At 37.9% G+C, this 18,547-nt stretch overlaps 1 pseudogene; it reads right to left on the bottom strand.

Annotated features, from left to right (window-relative positions):
- Nucleotides 1–16,449: 16,449 nt before the first annotated feature.
- On the bottom strand, nt 16,450–17,076 carry LOC110297103 (mitochondrial import inner membrane translocase subunit Tim23 pseudogene; annotated as a pseudogene).
- Between the last annotated feature and the right edge of the window lie 1,471 nt (nt 17,077–18,547).

Raw genomic sequence — 18,547 nt, 5'->3', positions numbered from 1 at the left:
AATATTCATGCTCTTTGGCTGTAGAGTCTCTGTGTTTGGTTGAAGTTTTATCCATTAACTAGGAGATTGTCTAGATTCTATAGGCAACTTTTGAAAATTTCAGATCACTTTATAGCTTGTTTCAACTCATTGCCTCTTTTTATCTGTAAGATTTTTTGCTTTCCTTTCAGAATTTTCTTCCATATTTCTTGTCTACAGCACCTATGGGAAGAGAACTACCTTAAATATTTGTATAATATAGGTTGAATATTCAAGATTTTATTTATTGCTATGACTTTTTATACCAAATTTATGTACTGATGTTTTAAATTTGAATACTGTCCTTGATTATTTTGGGAGATCTATTGTGTGTTTGGTGGAGGAGGCATAGATCATATTTAATAAAAGATTAGAATCCATTGCAATGCTCCTCTAAACAATGCTGTGCTAATGATATACAAGTTTATTGAGATGTATAGACTTTTGGTTCTGGCTTCTCTTTCTGTTTAAGTTTTTAGTTGCAAGTGATAAAGTTTACCACTGTTATTCTTAATGAAATTATGTGTATTTACCCCAGGTCAAAACATAGTAGCTTAGCAGGTGTGAGATGGTACACAGAGAGAAGTATGCTTTTATGATCTAGATTTAACAGAAGATACAGTTTTGTTTAGTGTTGTTTGTGTATGTACTATTTCAAGACCAACTACTTTGTATTTAAAATAATTAAATGAATAAAGATAAAACAAAAAGGAAGACATAGTTCTTATAATTATAGCTTAGGGTCCTGACAGGGCCCTGGGGAAAAATTAGGACCTAAGTTAAATCAGTGAGAAGCAAAGACAGAGAAGGGAATAAGAGTCTTAAGAGAGGCTTTTATTTTGAGGAAATATCCTGCACAGGGCATCCGTATATGCATCTGAGCCCACTATCCTTTTCTAAGTTGAAGAAGTACTAGGGCAGGAAAGGACAATTTCCCTTTGTAGCCGGAAGTTATCATTATAGGGGTAAGCGGCGAGTATTCACTTAAATTATGTTAGGTGACTAATAAACATCTTTCTTAGTGGGTCATTGCTTGAAGGATATGGGACAGACAGTAAAAAAACCTAGGTAAACAAATGTATTTCATTCTTTACATCAAATTACTGTGCTTACTAGAATTGTCACAGGTCAACTAAAATGGAGGAGCTATACAAAATGTGGTGGCCCTGGTTAACACTAAGAACTCAGTGAGCTTATGTCTGGAGACCATCTGTGCCTCCATGAGTGGTGCATAGCCTCAGGGTAGGTGTTGGGAATGCTCTCTAGAATTTGTGTTTATGAAAGGGTTAAAGAATTATATAGGTGTTTAAGAGGGATCTGTTGCTGAAGCAAGAAGATGGCTATATTGCATCTAAGAACATTGATAGGCTCACTCTGAGGTGTCTGTGGATAGAGTTACCTCAGAGCATCAGGACACAGACCAATGTAAGGAAAGCAAAGTTCTTTGGATCTTGCAGCCAGAAAGGGGGAGAAAGAAGCAACAGAAAGGGAAAAGGAAAGAATGGCCTCTCACAGGCTGGCATTGTGTGGTACAAATTTAATCCCAGTGCTCAGAAGGCAGAGGCAGGTGAATATCTGTGAATTTGAGGCTAGCTTCTTCTATGTACTGAGTTCCAAGGCAGCTAGGGCTATATAGAGAAATCCTGTGTCAAAAATATTAAAAGCTAAAACAATCCCTGCTTTTAAGGAAGGTGACAGAAAAGTGGTTATCTCATGCCTAGAACTGTTGAAAGACAGAAAAAAAATTGAACATGCAGATGACAAAGTACTCACATATATTCTTCAAGAGCAGGGAAAGTCACATAAGTACATGTTAGGATCTCTTGCAAAGAAAAATAGATGGATCCTACAGAGGCTTAAATCAGTGTGTGCTGGATTGTTAAAGGATTGAAGAAATCAGAGAACATAGGCTATGGTTAGGAACCTGTGGAAAGTGTAAGGGAGAGATCAGATGATTGGCAGCCAAGTCTCATAAATGCCTAGCAGCTCTTGCAAAGGAAAAAGGAAATAATAAAGAAAAAGGAAAGAAAGAGTTGGAATGGCGATTTTGAAGATAACAAGATTTGTAGGCAGGATTAACAAGACAAGACATGTTTCTGCTAAAATTGATTTTCTTTGTGCATATGAAAATAAACGTGAAATCTTCTGGATGGAAACAACATTTTCAAAGGCAAAAGTCTCAGTTGGTGAAAAGAATTCTCTACACTGCTACACTCAGCAATAGAAGAAGAAAGACTATACCTGAAATGCACTATGGTAAATTGGGTGTCTATATGCATGTCTGAAATGCCCAAAGTCAGGAGACTGAGGCAGGAGGTTTGCAAATTTGGGGATAGCCAGTGCTATATATCAAGAATCTGTCTTAAAATAAAAACAAGACTATAGATAACCCTCCTATAGAGAGATAAAATATTCTTTCCCTGTGAAATAAAAGAAAGGTACTTTTAGGTAGGACTAGATTTACATGCAATTCAGGCAACCAATACAAGTGGTATATGTTCCAAAAAGTGTTTCATCCAAACAAATGCTCCAATATTCAGCAGCTGAATAATGGGAGAAATGGAAAAACTGAGGTGAAAATCACCCTCTTGATGTGTCTGTGTTTACAGGTGTATTTAAGCCAAATAAATGACCAAAGAGGTCTAACAGAGGCACTGCACTTCAAGTCTCAAAATTATAATTCTTACCTAAGTGCGTCTGATAATAAAGAATTCATGCTCTGGGGAATTGGCTTGGGGAGGGTTCCAGCCTGATAGAAGAGAATAACTATTGTCTGAGAGAGAGAGCTTCTTGACATTTTCTTTTTCTATCTTGCTGCTTAGCCAAATGTTTTTTCTTGAAACCGAATAGATATTTTCTTAAGGAGAAAGGGTTTGGTGGAGGAAATATGTGCAAAGTCCCCACAAAGTTTTAGATGGGTTCTTTCCTAACAATATTATTCAACATCTAGCTAAAATCTGTTTTAACAAGTTGTCAAGCATTGAACATGTGTAAAAATTCATGAACTTAAGAAGTTCCAGAAGTAAATCAGACTTCTTGGATATTGCTGGTGGGAATGTAAAATGCTCTAGATATTTTGGAAAGACAACTGCTACTTCCTCAAAAATTATTAAGTCATTACCATCTAATCCTCCCATTCCATCCTATGTATTTATCTAGAAGTATCAGAAGTATAAGACCATACATAAATTTGCATTGAGAGGAATAAAGTAGTAGCAAGAGACAACATCATTACATATGAAGGAAGCCACTTGGCAAAAGGACTGAAAGTCCTTTCCCACCTGCTCCTTGTGACAATCGGAACATGCTCCACAGAAGACAGGTGCTGTGTAGACAACTCTAAAGTGGTGTGGGACTCATAGACTTTGACTAAGTGCTCTGACTATATGTCTCTCGCTAATCACTAGCCTATTCCCATCCTCAGGAATGACTTTCTTAATAAACTCTTTCCATTTCTATTCTATTACTCACCATATATCCTTGGTATATCTCTTTCTCCTGAAACACAAGATCCTATAAATTTCAGTGGGCTTCCCTACATGGGTCTGGTCCAAACTTAAAATAATAGCACACATATAAATATTTTTTATTGGGTATTTATTTCATTTACATTTCCAATGCTATCCCATAAGTCCCCTACACGCTCCCCCACCCACTCCTCTACCCACCCACTCTCACTTCTTGGCCCTGGTGTACCCCTGTACTGAGGCATATAAAGTTTGCACGACCAATGGACCTCTCTTTCCACTGATGGCCGACTAGGCCATCTTCTGATTCACATGCAGCTAGAGACATGAGCTCCGGGGGGGAGGGGGATACAGTAAATACTATGGTAAATAGAAGTACTAAATATTGTATAATTTTTGTTATATGAAATTCTCAGAAGAAGCAAATTTCATAAAGATACAATGACTAATTGACAGATTGAAGGAAGAATGTATAGTTATAAAGTGTGTATAGTTTTTCTTTGAGGAAGATGAAAATATTTTCCACTTGTGGAGGTGACTGTATTAATGAAATATATTAAAAATTGATTTTTGTACACTTTCAATGAAGAAATTATATGTCAACAAAACTGCTTCAAAACCAAAACCATCTAACTCTATTTAAATTCCACTTCTGTCCTGCCTTTCTAATCAACTTTTGTATCTTTATAAATAAATATATCATTAAAAATACATGGACAGTGAATTTTTGAAAACAAAAGTCAAGACTGACACATCCTGACAGATCATCAGCGTGAATATTAACACATCAAAGATAGTTAATTCAATCTTACTGAAATGACCTTAGACATTTTCATTGGGACACTATGATTCCTTTGGGGGGAAATTAAATATTAAAGGTTTTGCAGCTTATAAAGATTTCTCCTGAAAGAGATTCTCAAGTAAAATTCTGTCTGCCTCAGACAGTGAGTGTCACAGTTTTTGTCAGAACATAGGGACCTTGAATTCCCATGTTTAAGAAGTAGTTTCTCTCTAGTCAAAGTAAACATTTTCCTTCGAATTCATCTCCTTGTGATCTCACCTCTCTCTTTATACCTTATATTATATTTTTAAGATCTGTAACATGTTATGCAAACATATTCCTAAAGAGTACATTTGTATCTGGTAGGAAAAGAAGATTGTTCATTGACTAAAAAAAAATATAGATAAACCTAAGTTCTCTATATTTTCTTTTGAGTTTTATTTAATTTTTGAGATGAATTTTCCTGTGTGGTCCATTGTGGGTTCAAACTTGTAGTGATGTTTTTGGCTTTGTTTCCCAAGGGCTGGGATTAAGCTTTGAGTGGTATGATTTTCACACACAGCAAAAATTTTAGTTGGCATACACTCATCTAGAAACCCTTTTGTGTACAAATTATATCCTGCATCCTTTCTATAAATATAACACTTTGCCTCCAGCTAGATGTCGCACTGTGGAAGGACAATTGGCCTCAAAGTCTGACAGCCTGAATTTAATTCGAGGAGATCGCATGAGAGAAGGAAAGAACTGATTCCTTCACACAACTTGTCCTCTGGTCTCTTCTCATGTGCTAGTGTGTATGCTTTTCTTGCACTGTGAATAAATAAGCAAATGAAAAAAGAATATTGACTAGAAGATATCATACCACCATGTATTCTCAGCATGCTGGCCAGTTATGACTTCTATGGTTGTTTCATTAATGTCTGTTTCTGTAAGAAGTTTTTGTGATGAAGGCTGGATACCCCATTAATCTGTGGCTATAAATAGGAACATTGAGAAGACAATTTGATAATGTGACTTATTGCCAAAACAAAAATAGTAGATTCTCCCTACTGCCTATGGCCTCTCTAACCATGATATCTTTATTGATCAAGTTGAGAGAAGTAGGCAGAATTCCTGCCTGTGAAAGGGACCTGTAATCCAGTAACAAAATTATTGTATTAGAGATCACATTTTGCAGAGAAGGTCACTATTGTAGCTTTCAGGATGAGAGGTTGGCTAAGGCCACTGAAGCCCTTTCTCCTGCAGCAGACTATTATAGCTCTGTAAGAAGGCTAGCAGAAAGGGAGGAAGGCTTCAACTCATGCCCGTCTTGATTTCTTTCTGTGACCAAAGTCCTGACATATGTATTCTTATCCTATTAACTTCTCTTCTGCTCTCTTGTAAATAAATTGCCTTGTCTATTTGAAGATAAGACAAATTTGTGTGTGTGTGTATGTGTGTGTGTGTTGTGTGTTGCCAAAGAAAAAGTATTATTTATGGCATTTTTCAATATAAATTTTATTTTGAAGAATTATCATGTTGGTTGTAGGGAACCAATACAAAGAGTTTGAGGTATAGGAGAGTGATGTAGCTTAACTTTAAACACAAGTGAAAATTTCTAACCAAGGAACAAGGTGTGGGTCAGTAAATGGAAAATTACTTAAAAGAAAGAGAGAGGTAAGGGAATTCTGGCTAAATTGGCCTGTTGGGAGTTTTTGCTGAAGGCAGTCTAGGGTGAATGGACATGATCTGGGTGATGCTGGAGGATGTGGAAGCCAATTAGATATGGATGGTGACCTGATATTGAGGGTGAGGAATCCCTGCTACACTGTCTTATCAGGAGTCTTGCTAAAGCTAGCCTCCTAAGGGACATACCAAAAGAACTTGCCTCTAGTTTGGTCCAGAAGGGAATCTGTCAGTCTGTGTAAGGGATAATGAGGTGATGAAAAGAAGATTTCATGCCAGCAGAGGAGAAAAGACCACAGGGCAGATTATCTTCCAGGGAGAGGCTCCTGTGGAGACCTGGCACAGGATGGGCTTGTTATTGCAAACCCAGATTTCATAAGGAAGAGCCTGTTACATCGAACTGAAAACACCAAGTATTCTCTGAAATAAAAGTTTATTGGGTTGTTACAGATGGTACCTGCAGATAAAAGGACCAGTCCTGGGACAATTCTCATCCTAGGTAGCAGATAAAAAATATCACTGGAATCTAAGGAGCCAGAGTATTTTCTAATGAAAACTGGGGTAGAAGAGAACACGGATTGCTTGCACAGAGCCTATCTTGGCTGTGGCTAAGTGGAGGGGGACATCATAAGGCTGGAAAGACCTAGGGTGGGAGAGTCATTTGGAAAGTAACATTTTGCTGTCTTTTGGTTGGTTGGTTGTAAAGGGAGTAAGGGATGCTGATTTTGAGTGCACAGTGAGTGAATAAGAAGAATGGTTTTCCTTGGGCTTTATTGTTTCAGCTTGAAATCATCTCTTTTGATAAATATCTTTCCCCTCTTCTCTCTGGTATCCTGTGGCTTGTAGCTTACTTGAGAGATGTCTCAGAGCTCCTTTCTTATCCCCAGATGGCTCAGCAGTTAAGAGAAAAGTACTCTTTCAGAGGATCCTAGTTTGGTTCCGAACATCCATGTTGGGTAGCTGCCTATAACTAGCTCTGGGAGTCTTTCAGCCTCTTCTGGCTTTGACAAGTACTTGCACTTGTATGCAGATATGCTTTCCCACCACACGTATGCATAATTAAAAATCATAAAAAATAAGTCTTCCCAAGGAATCTGCAAGCAATGGATAGTATTCCTTCTTCTGATATTAGAAAATAACTCCGTTTCCTTGTACCTATTTTGGAAGATTTTGTAGAAACAGTTCCTGGATTCATGAATCAGGTTTTATTTATTTAAGTAGTCAGAAAAAGTCAAGGAAATATTTTAAGAGTTAAGAAGTCACACTCTGGGTGCCTTTGGGCAGGCTGGAAGATCTTTAGAGGGGGTTTTGTAACATGGTTTTTGTTTTCATTTTTTTATATGGGCATTAGAAGGAAGGGCTAATGTCATTGCTCTGGAGTACATCCTAAGCACTGAGCAAGAGGCAAAGAGGGTCTCGCTTCTGCCCTACTTTAAGCCCTTTATTTAATACTTTCTTACCTGGTTAGCATGATGAATAAAACCCTTCAAATGGTATTCAAGTTTCTGAATAAGCTGTCTTCTGTCAATTCCTCTAAACAATGTTTTATCTCCCCCTTCATTTTCCATGTGAATATTTATTGAGCTTTACTGAGTTTTCACATGGATTTATATTAAGCTGTCTCTAAGTGAGCTCATTAACGCCATAGCAGGTTGCAGAAATGGCAGAGTCCCTGAGGTTTAAATATGCGCTTGGGTTTTGATGGAGGTGAGGACTGTCATTGGAGCTGTGCTTAATGATACTTCTTTATTTTACTTTTTAATGCAGCAGATGAAGCACCAAATTCCTGTGTTTATAGATGTGTCACTGCTTGGCCACTGGGTCATTTAACAAGATTGGGGTGGCATAACTTGACTGCCACTTATTGAGAGGGTTATAAACTTTTCTTTCACTATCGGCCTTTGTTGTTTTTTCTGTTCTAAAAAAAATGAAAGAAAGTAAATGGGAGAACAATCAATAAACACTTCTCTGATTATTGTGAGTTAAAGTACCTAGGAAGAGAGATATGCCTCAGTTGTGTTATTTGGGAGTATTCATTGCAAAGGAAGTCTCATGGTGCAGTGAGGAGAGCCTTTATTTCCTAGTCAATGGCCCACCTTAATGAGTTTTGTTGATCTAGCTGTTTATAATGATTCTCACACATGTATCTTACACAGAATACAAACGATTCATAATATGTATGTCATACATAAACCTAGCATTTTTTTTCAAGAAGCATCATTATAAATACATATGGCTTTGGGCATGAGGCGGGGCCTGTATTGTCATTTTTATAGTCTTTTTATGGATATGATAACCATTTATTTAGACAGGTAAACATTATACATGAGCATATTCTGGCTTCCCAGGGGACACTGTAGGGAGCTTGCTTCTTTTGAGAAATGTTTTCTAAACAGATCTATTGTATATCTGTCTTCAGTGAGAGGAAGTATTTATTTTGGTTGACAAAGAACTCAGTCTGTGCCTTAGCATATTTCTGGGATCACAGAAGGAATGGTGTTCAGTGATGATAATGCTGAACCTCAAAATTTGACTTAAATGGATTATTTCTTGTGGAATTTAGTTCTCAGCTCTCATTACAAGTTCTTTCCTTTCTCTGTTCTGCTTCTGATACTCTCTCAGGTAGCCTCTTTTAGACTCTGTAATGTCAGCAGTTTCTGGTCAATATTTGCTCAATGCTGTGATATTATTTTTTTTAATCACAACATAGATTTATTACAACTGACCTGCAGATAAAGGTTAAACTATCCCACAAACATGTGGACTCCATGGCTATGTCTTAAATAGAGGAAGGATTCAAACAAGAATACAGGATAAAACATCCCAAAGCTCCAAGAAGTAGCTATGTTACTGAGCTACATTTTACAGGCAAATAAGGCCATATCCCTGCACATCAGCTTTTTGATGCTTTTTATTTATGTTCATGAGGTACAAGAGAAAAATAACCAAAGCTCACAATGTACAGTTCTTACACTATTTTGTGATAATTTTTAAAATCTATTTTCTATCTTTAGGAAGTTTTTAGGGCAGTCTTCAAATGGCTGCTGTTTATGTGAATAAATGCACTGCATTCTTAAGCATGATTTAATTCATTGACAACTTTGTACCAGCCAATATGTCCCCAGTTTTAAGATGGCCATAGTTTGAGGCACCCAATAGACATATTTATTTCCCATTACATGAGTTTATTTATCTACAATGTTTATCAAAGTCTTACAAAGAATGACATTTAATTTTAGCCCAGTGAACTTATTTTGTGAAAGAGGATCCAGCTAGGGGTCAACTAAATAAGTGTTTTAAGAAGAATATAATCCTACAGTAATTAGAAGTACCAGAAAGCCATAGGTTGCTAACCACAGAAAGAAAGAATGTATGAAAGTCACTTAAATATTGTAAAGTGAACCCCAGAAACCCTTATTGATAGAATTTTATTCTTTAGAATGAAAATATTAAATACATATGATACAACCTTTCTTTTATGGCACAGTCATCAAATATATACTTTACCATGCTTTTTACCACATGCTTAATCTTGCAAATGCTCTCAGCTCTGATTTAGAGCCCCACACAATGTTAGCATAGACTTTAAAGACAATAAGCAGTAATTAACTATGAAACTTATGGCTTACAGTTCCTCAACCTTGGAAGATATCCAAAAATATATCTAGAATTGGAGGCAGCTACATTTTAATCACTAGAAGCATCATTGCTGACCTTTTGCAGTCATTTAGTAGTTGTTGTTATTGCTGTTGTTGTATTTGTTTTTTTATCATTTCACCAGCTTGATCTGGTTCTTTTGGAACAAATAGTTCATCCATAATCATCTTAGATTGTACTGAAAACTGAAGGCCGTCTTCCTTTATCTACAATATCTGGCCATCTATATACCAAACAAAGTATTAAATGCAGTACTGAATATAGTTTTTGATAGAAGGAGAAAGAAGGGAATTAGCTTCCTATAATAAGTTTTATTCTTAAAATCAATTGAAATATCTCCCAAACATATGCTTACCTAAGAGACACTCTTATATCAGCAATGATATATGATACGTCATTTGAAAAATGTCAGTTGTGAATTAAAATTTAAATTTGGACTAACATGTAAGAATGCAAATTCTTGTTTTTGAAAAAAATACCAAAGACTGCAGATAATCAGCCTTGAGGGGTTCGATTGGTGTCATCCCTCTAAACCAGACATGCCACTTTCCATGTTGTTAAGCAGCTGCTAATGTCTTTAGGAGAAATGCTTTAGCTGACGATAATGATATTGTGGTGTGATGAAGAGATGTCAGGATTATTTCCCTATGGAACATGCCATTGCTTGCATTCAATGTAAAATCAGATTTAATTCATTTTTATTGAGTTGTCATCTTATATACAATGATATTTTAAATTTATTTTTATGCACTAGGGTGGTTTTTCTTTTCTTTTTTTCTTTTTCTTTTTTTTTTTTTTTCATTTTCCTTGGTTTGTGCAATGTACTATAGGGAGAAAAAAGTTAACACAAATTCTCTGCCTCCAGTTCTCATGTGCTTCAGCCCTTGCCACAGCAGCCTTATAAAGAGTGAGTAAAATAGCTATTGTTGCTGTGTGTGGTGGGCCACAGTTTATTCCTAGCATTTAGGAGGCAGAGGCAGGCAGACTTGTGGAGAGCCGTGCTTCGAGCAATCGCGAGCCACGAGCAATAGCCATTATAAGATGGAGCTGGCCTCCGCTGTGCCTAACTAGTAAACAAGCCTTGTGCGCAAGTGCAAGAGTGAACTCACGCTTAGTCACTGCCTATCTCGGGACGTAGTAGTGGGGTGATGGGCGAGCAACGAATCAGGAGCTGACATGCCATATCAGGTGCTGAAACGCCATGGCTGAGGGCTATCTATATAAGCAACCCCATTTTCCAGGGTCTGGGTCTTCCCTCTTGAAGAAGCAATAAAGCTTTTTGGTGCAGAAGATTCCGGTTGTCCCGAGTGTGTTCTTGCTGGCGAGAACCGTAGCTCAGGATACAGACTTATGAGTTGGAGGTCTGTCTGTTTTATAGTGTTACTTCCCAAACAGGCAGGGCTACATAGAGAAACCCTCTATCAAAGTAATATGAACAACAACCACAACACAAAAAACCCCCTGAAAACCAAACAGATAGAAACAAATAGACAAACAACAAAACCAGCTATTCCAGACTAGTGCCACTCTCTTATATAACTCCTTTAAAATCATTATTTTTTATTTAAACCACCAACTCCAATTTGCACTGTTTATATACCTCTGGACGGGAGGTTATCCACTACAGCATAGTTGACCCTATCAAGGGCTACAACCTTAAAGAAAACTCACTGTCCATTTTCCATAAGCCACCAACTGTCCATAGCTCTTCAGTTAGGGGTGAAGGCTCATGACTCTTCTCACTCTGTTGATAAAGGTCAACAGAAAGGTCAAAATCCCTTGGGATTTTGACTATTTTGATCTTAATCAAGTTGTATACAGGCAATATCGGCTGATTTTGGAGTGGTCCAGTTGTGTCTAGAAGAAACTCTTTTCTTTGGTTCTCCAGACCCGTGGTTTCCACAATATTTCTTTCTATTCTTCTATGATGGTTTCTGAGACTTGGGAAATGGGTGTGAATGCTGAACTTGTGACTGAACACTCCACAGCCCTTTATTTTCTTCTGTAGAAATCTTAAGTACAAATCTTCATTGGTCCTAAAAATCCTTTGATGACTCATTTTACTTCATGTACATATAATTTCTCTTTATTGAAACAATAACCTAAAGCTACTTAATAGTGACCATGAACATTTCTTATGGCCACCATCTAAGAGAAAACCAATGCTCATACAGAAGAACTAGTGCTCTAAGTAGCATATTTAGTTCCTGAGCAGATATGATACTTCTGATCAATAAGAAAAAGAAAATCTCATAATGGGAGAAAGCACAAGGTTTGGAACTAAAACTCTAGATTTGAAGTTTCACAGTCTTGGGAATAGTTTCTAAATATGTAAAATAGGATAGTTACAATTTGAGCCTCCTAGGGATGTGGTGAGGAATAATATAACACATAGAGTATCCAGCACCTGGCACGTAGACAGCGGTCTCTTAAAGGATATGTTACTGTCATTATCATATTTGCTCTTGCTATGGTTAACTCTGTGATTCAATCAAGACGGTTAGCTATTTTGGAAGGCTGGCTTTCAAACCTAATTCCTGTTCTTCTAAAGAGGAAGCACTGATGGACACATGAGACCCTCCTGTATATGCTGATATTGTCAAAGACCTTGGGTTTCAGGACCATGAATTTTCTACTTTTTACATGTACTGAACAGCTCCTATTAATTGTGTTCTTTATTCCTCTGGATCATAGAATGACAGGGTTTAAAAAGTTTATTTTCTTTATGACTTGGTGAAACAGAATGAAAATGAAAGCAGGATTCTTTGTCACTGATTGCTTCAGGATACACAAAATCATTATGTAAGTCCACACCAGCCCTCAACATGATAGCAAAGCACTCAGGATATAATAAAGTCCAGCTTTGTGTCAAGCTTCCATATTACAGGCTCCTGTAAATAATGCCTCAGTAATATTGAGGTATTTTCCATATACTTATTTTATAGTCTTTAGCATATACCAGCAGTAAGTTTGGTGCATCATATTGATCTTGGTTAATATTTTGTGTCAACTTAGTACAACTTTGAGTTACCTGGAAAAGAAGGAACCTCAACTGAAGAATTGTCTTGATTAACCCTGCTGTGCTCATGTCTGTGGGGGCTTTGTCCTCAATGCTGATGGATGTAGGAGTTTCCATAATGAGTGCAAGAGAGGATTCATTTACTAATAAGCAAGACTTGACCTTTGTAAGCTGGGTGATGTGCATGTACTTCAGAGCATGCTGCTCTTGATAGAAAATAGAATGTATTCTGACAGTTAAAATATTTAACCTGTCATGTTTGTGGATGTCTGTAATCCTAGCTCTTAAGAAGCAGGCAAAGTTGAATCAGGATAGAATTCTCCTTGAGTATATGGAGAGTTTGAAGTCCTGTGCTACCTTAGAACTTTCTCCAAATACATAGTTTGAAATCCTTACACATAATTGGAATATTTATAAATCACCCTTTTATTATGAAATGGAAAAAGCCACTTTGGAAATTATATCAGCACAAGAACTGTAAAGTAATGATCATGGAAACATTGTCATTGATTGATCAAAACATAACCATTCAAGTGTCTATCAACTCATTAATGAATTCTAAGATGTAGCATATTTCTATTGTACAATATTATTCTACAACAAAGAAAAGAAATATTGAGACATGTTACAGTACAAATGACCCCTCAACATATGCTAAGTGAAAGAAACTAGGCAGAAATATATACATGACACTCCCAGTTCTCTCCAGCTCCCTCCCCCAACACCTGATTGAAATACCCATACTCCTTCTCTCCCCCTTTTCCACCCAGTTTCCTCCCTCTATCCACCTACAATTACTATTTTGTTTCCATTGTTGAGTGAAATTCACACATCCTCCATTGGATCTTCCTTATTACCTATTTTCTTTGAGTCTGTAGATTGTAGCATCATTATCCTTTACTTTATGGTTAATGTCCAATTATAAGCAAGTACATCCTATGTTTGTCTTTCTGGGTCTGCTTTACTCATTCAGGATGATGGTGAGAGAGAGCTGGGAAGGAGAATGGAAATTAGATGGGCAGCATCTCTGGGACTAGCTGGAGACCTGGGATGGGAGGCTAATGAGGAATCTATAGGAGTGACTCCAGCTGAGACCTCCCAGCAGGGGGATATAGAAATTGAAGTGGCCACCTTATATAGGACTTCCAGTGGATGGTGAGGGACATCAACCTACCCACAAAACCTTCAACCCAAAATTTGTTCTGCCTAAAAGATGCAGAAGTGTAAAGATAGAGCAGAGACTGAGGGAATGGCTAAGCAATGACTGGTCCAACTTGAGACCTATCCTATGGGAGAGAGACAACCCCTGACACTATTAATGATACTCTGTTATGCTTGCAGACAGGTTCTTAGCATAACTGTCACTGAGAGGCTTCATCTAGAAGCAGATGGAAACAGATGAAGAGACCCATAGCTAAACATCAAGTGGATCATGAAGGGTTCTGTGGAAGAGTAGGGGATAGAATTGAGTGATCAGTGTTGGGGGTGAGGTCAAAGACACCATAAAAAAATATATAGAGTCAGCTAACCTGGGCGCATGGGGCTCACAGAGACTGAACCACCAACCAAAGAGCATGTAGGGGCTGGACATAGGCCCCCTACACATTTGTAGCAGTTGTGCAGCTTGGTCTTCTTTTGGGTCTCCTAACAATTGGAGTGGGGCTCTCTCTGACTCTGTTGTCTGCCATTGGATCTTCTACCTGGACTGTCTGGTTTGGCCTCACTGGGAGAGGAGGTGTTTAGTCCTATGAGGACTAGATATCCCAGGTTGTGTGGTATGCAATGGGGGTTTTCCTTCTTCTGGCAGAGAGATTTGTAAGGGTGGGACTGGGAGGAGATGAGGGAGGGTGCTGTGATTGGGATGTATTGTGAATTAAAAAATAAATTATGAAGAAAACAAATACAGTAAAACATACAAAAAGAAAGAAAAGATACTTTGTATAAAGCATTTATGTGAAACATCTACAGCAGACATCCAGGTGAAGAAGCAGAGCTGCTTAATGACTTCCAGGGATAGGGAAGAAAAGAACAGGAAGTGCTTTCTTTGGGTAGACACTAGGGATTTCATTGTAGAATGAGTATAATATTCCAAACACTATTGTTTTGATGGTGTCACAACTCCAGGAAGCTATTAAAAACCATGGAGCTAAATATATTAAAAAGGGTTGCAGGCATTCATGGTGTATAAATGATGTCTTCATGTTTTTTTTTAATATTATTATTTTTATTCTTTAATCATTTTTTTTACAGTCCAGTTGTTATCCCCCTCCTGGTCTACCCTCTTACAATTCCTCCTCCCATTCCTCCTCCCCTGTCTCCTAGGATTTCCCCACCCCACCCCTTCAACTTGTTTTTAATTCACTACAAATCCTGACTCATAGCTTTAATAAAGAATCAGTTTGATTGACTGAGCATCATTAACTATCAACACTCCCATCTCTTCCTGCTTGCTATGAAGTAACTGAGTAGAGAGAAAGGTAACCTATGGTTTACTGGTGAAACCAAATCAAGGCCTATGCAGACAACTTCATAGGAAGAAACTATTTTCTTAATCTGTTCTACATTTCTATCCTGAAGACTTGAGGGTTACATTGCTATCCTTTTTTTTTGCCATGTTTAAAGAAACACACACAAGCAAACATATACAGAGACATGCAAACAGACACACACACACACACACACACACACACACACCAGTGACATTTTTTTTGTAAAGCCTACGAAGTATATAGAACATTATAAAGATGAAAATGGGCTTGAATGACAGGACCCAGAATAATAATTTCTGAATTTTTTTTGATACAATTGTCTCTACATTTTGTTTTGTGTATCTGTGAATATGCTTCATTTTCAACATAATTTCTGTGATACTATGGGAAAGGGTTCACCCTCTCCTGATAATTTGATGTTTTCAGCTGAATAATTCTCTGTGGCCTTGTCTTCAGCAGCAGTTTAATAGATTTCTAATATTTACTCTTGTGCATCATAATTTATTTAGTGTACTCTATCAAAAATGGAAATGTATTCAAGTAATTTTAGTCCAAGAAAAATGCTATATGCACAAATTAGCATTGGAATTTGACTATTAACATAGAAGGAACTCATACAATAATACAGGAACTTGTGAAAGGCTGTTAATGTGTTGTGGATTTTTTTATGAAAATGACCCTCATAGACCCATGGATTGGAATGTTTACTCATCAGGAAGTAGCCCTGTATAAGAAGGATTGTCCTTGTTGGTGGAAGTGTGTCACTGAAGGTGTGATTTTGATGTTTCAAAAGCCCACACTCAGTCCAGTATTGTTCTTTCTGCCTGTGGATGAGGATGTAGTTCAACTACTGTACCTGTACCCTGAGTATATCCATGCTTCCACTATGCTCCTTATATGATGATAATGGACTAATCCTCTGAAACTGTAAGAAAGCCCACAATTAAATTCTCTTTTATAAGATTGCTTGGGTCATGGTGTCACTTCATAGACATAGAGCAGTAACTAAAATATGTATATAGCCAAAACGTTCCCCCAAAAGGTTACATAATTTTACTTATTTATTTATTTTTTTTTTTTACAAATAAAGAATCTATAGGGAAGGTATAATGGGTAGTAATAAAAAAGGAGAAGAGGACACATACTCAGTGATCCTCCAGAGGGTTTGGCTTCCCCTCACTGAGGGCAAGCAGTGCAGTCCAGGCTAACCATCCATGATCTTTGTGACAGTGATCAGAATCTCCAATTGTTCAAAGTAAGTGTAGGTACAAGAGAAAAAGCAACTCCAGACCGACTTATTAATTGATTTGGATAACTATGAAGTGTCCCCCATTCCTGAGGTGGCAGAAATCTTCAGAGTGACTGCTGGAGTAGGGACCCTTTCATGTGCTCCATATGTTCTACAGTGCATAGAGACTGGTGAGTGTCAGTCCTGCCAGGTCGCTGTGTGCTATTCCTCGGAGACCACCTGTCCGTTTATACAACATTCCCATCATGGTTCCAGCTGCTACTGTGTTGAGGTCATCTGCGCCCAGTGTTTTCTCAGTGTAACATTAAAAGCACTACAGAGCAATGCCAGGGGACCTAGAGTATTAGCCCAAAGTGCCCCCTGCCTAGTCACCATATTCAGAATCTGTACATTTCTTGGTTTGAACCAGGCCAAGCTCCGGGTCTCCTTCAATCTGAAACAAAGACCGGTTCACTGCCCCTGAATGCAGCCCCTATCATGCAACATCCTTCAATGGCAAGGAAAGCTAGTTCAAATCTGCCTCGGGTTTTATTAGCTCCAGTTGGCAAAATAAATTCATTAGCATCCTGAATGAGACAACAAGGATCCACATTTAAATAAGGAGACAGGGGGTTCATACCAGTCAGCGGGATACCGGCCAAATCAGCACTCCAGTAACCTGCTCCTCCCTCTCCTGAGAAGCCAGCTAACCAGCTGGTGGATTTATTGCCACTTCTTCTGCCACCCTCCATGAGGTCACGGCATCACCTCAGGCCTGGGTCATGTGCTTGGCCAAGGCCCTGAAAACAACAGTGCGAAGACCCGCGTTGCTACTACCACCTTCCCACACTAACCTTACGGGCGCCCCTTAATAAAGTTTTAATTAAAAAATAAGAGGCATCAAGAAAAATCAGCAGACCCAAATCATCTTCCTTCCTAGATTCTTTCTTCTTACCCATGTAATCTTGAATGACTTTGTCCTCACCCTAAAATGAGCATGTCACAAGTCTTAGCTACATTGATGTGAGTCATGCATCTTTCACAGAATCAAGTAAGTTAATGAATGGGCTTTCTGTTTCATCTGGGATGTCACGGGTCAGTGTGGATCTTGTAGCTCAATAAAGAGCAATGTGTAAGCTCAGGCATTTGTGTCCTTCAGAATAACTGGTCCTCCTGAGAACTGATCCACAATGAGTGGAGTTAGGAGCTAACTCTTTGAGGCTACACAGACAGAAACGTTATAACATTTCCTGGCTTAGTAAGTAGTGTCTGCCTAGGCACGGTAACAAATACTTTGTCTACTTGAAATTAATACACAGGAAATATAGAAGACTTTTTAAAAGATATACAAGAAAATGTACAGTCCTCTCTCAGATTATGATCATGGATGACAGGAACTGCAAGGAGTGAGAAGGGAAGGAATTAGGAGAAAGCCAGGATAGATGGAAACTACTACATTCCATTAAGGATTCTTAACACATTTTTTTTTAAAATTTAATCACGGGACTCTTAGTTTGATAATGTTCTTTAAGTGGACTGTAATAGAAAAAAGAGAACCCTCGGCAAAGTAAATAAAGGCATTGTGCAATCAGTATTTCCTGTTTGTTTTTCCTTATTCAAGTTAGAGACTGCTTGTCTTTTTCCCCTTATTCATTGCATCTGCTTGATGGACAAATGTTCTTGCTTCTGCTTTCACAGTGAGGTTGAAATCGACTCATTTTACTTCTGTGTCCGGCAATGCTTCAGACTAAGCCTGCAGGTCTCCCTACTTCACTATGAGCTACTGCATTTAAGTCTGCTCCAGGCATACTGCTTGTTTCTCCAGTGCTTGAGCTTTCAGAGTCATGGCTACATCCCAGCTTTTTCCTTCTATGCATGATGACCTTCTACTTTGACTCTGTGACTTGGTTAATTCCTTACTACCTACCATTTTTCAATCTTTTACCATTTCTCACATCTTCTTGGATTTTGTGTTCAGCCATGCCATCTTGTTCATTTGCTTTACATCTGTGTATTCTGTGCTTCTCAACCTTAGGAAACAAATCCCCCTTATTGTAGTACCTTGGTTTATATTTATTCTTTTCTGTCCAGTTCTTCAAAAATTTGTAAAAAATAATAAATGAATGAGAGAAAGAAAGAAAGAGAAGAAAAACTCACAAATTTCTTCTACAAAGCATGCAGCACCCCCCCTACTGCCCAAATTAGCTAAAGCAAAGAAAATGA

Source organism: Mus caroli, unplaced genomic scaffold (genome assembly GCF_978045245.1).
Source record: "Mus caroli unplaced genomic scaffold, Mus_caroli_1 scaffold_7, whole genome shotgun sequence".
NCBI lineage: Eukaryota > Metazoa > Chordata > Mammalia > Rodentia > Muridae > Mus > Mus caroli.
The sequence above is the reverse complement of the archived record's forward strand: the minus strand, read 5'-3'. Positions and strand labels throughout refer to the sequence as shown.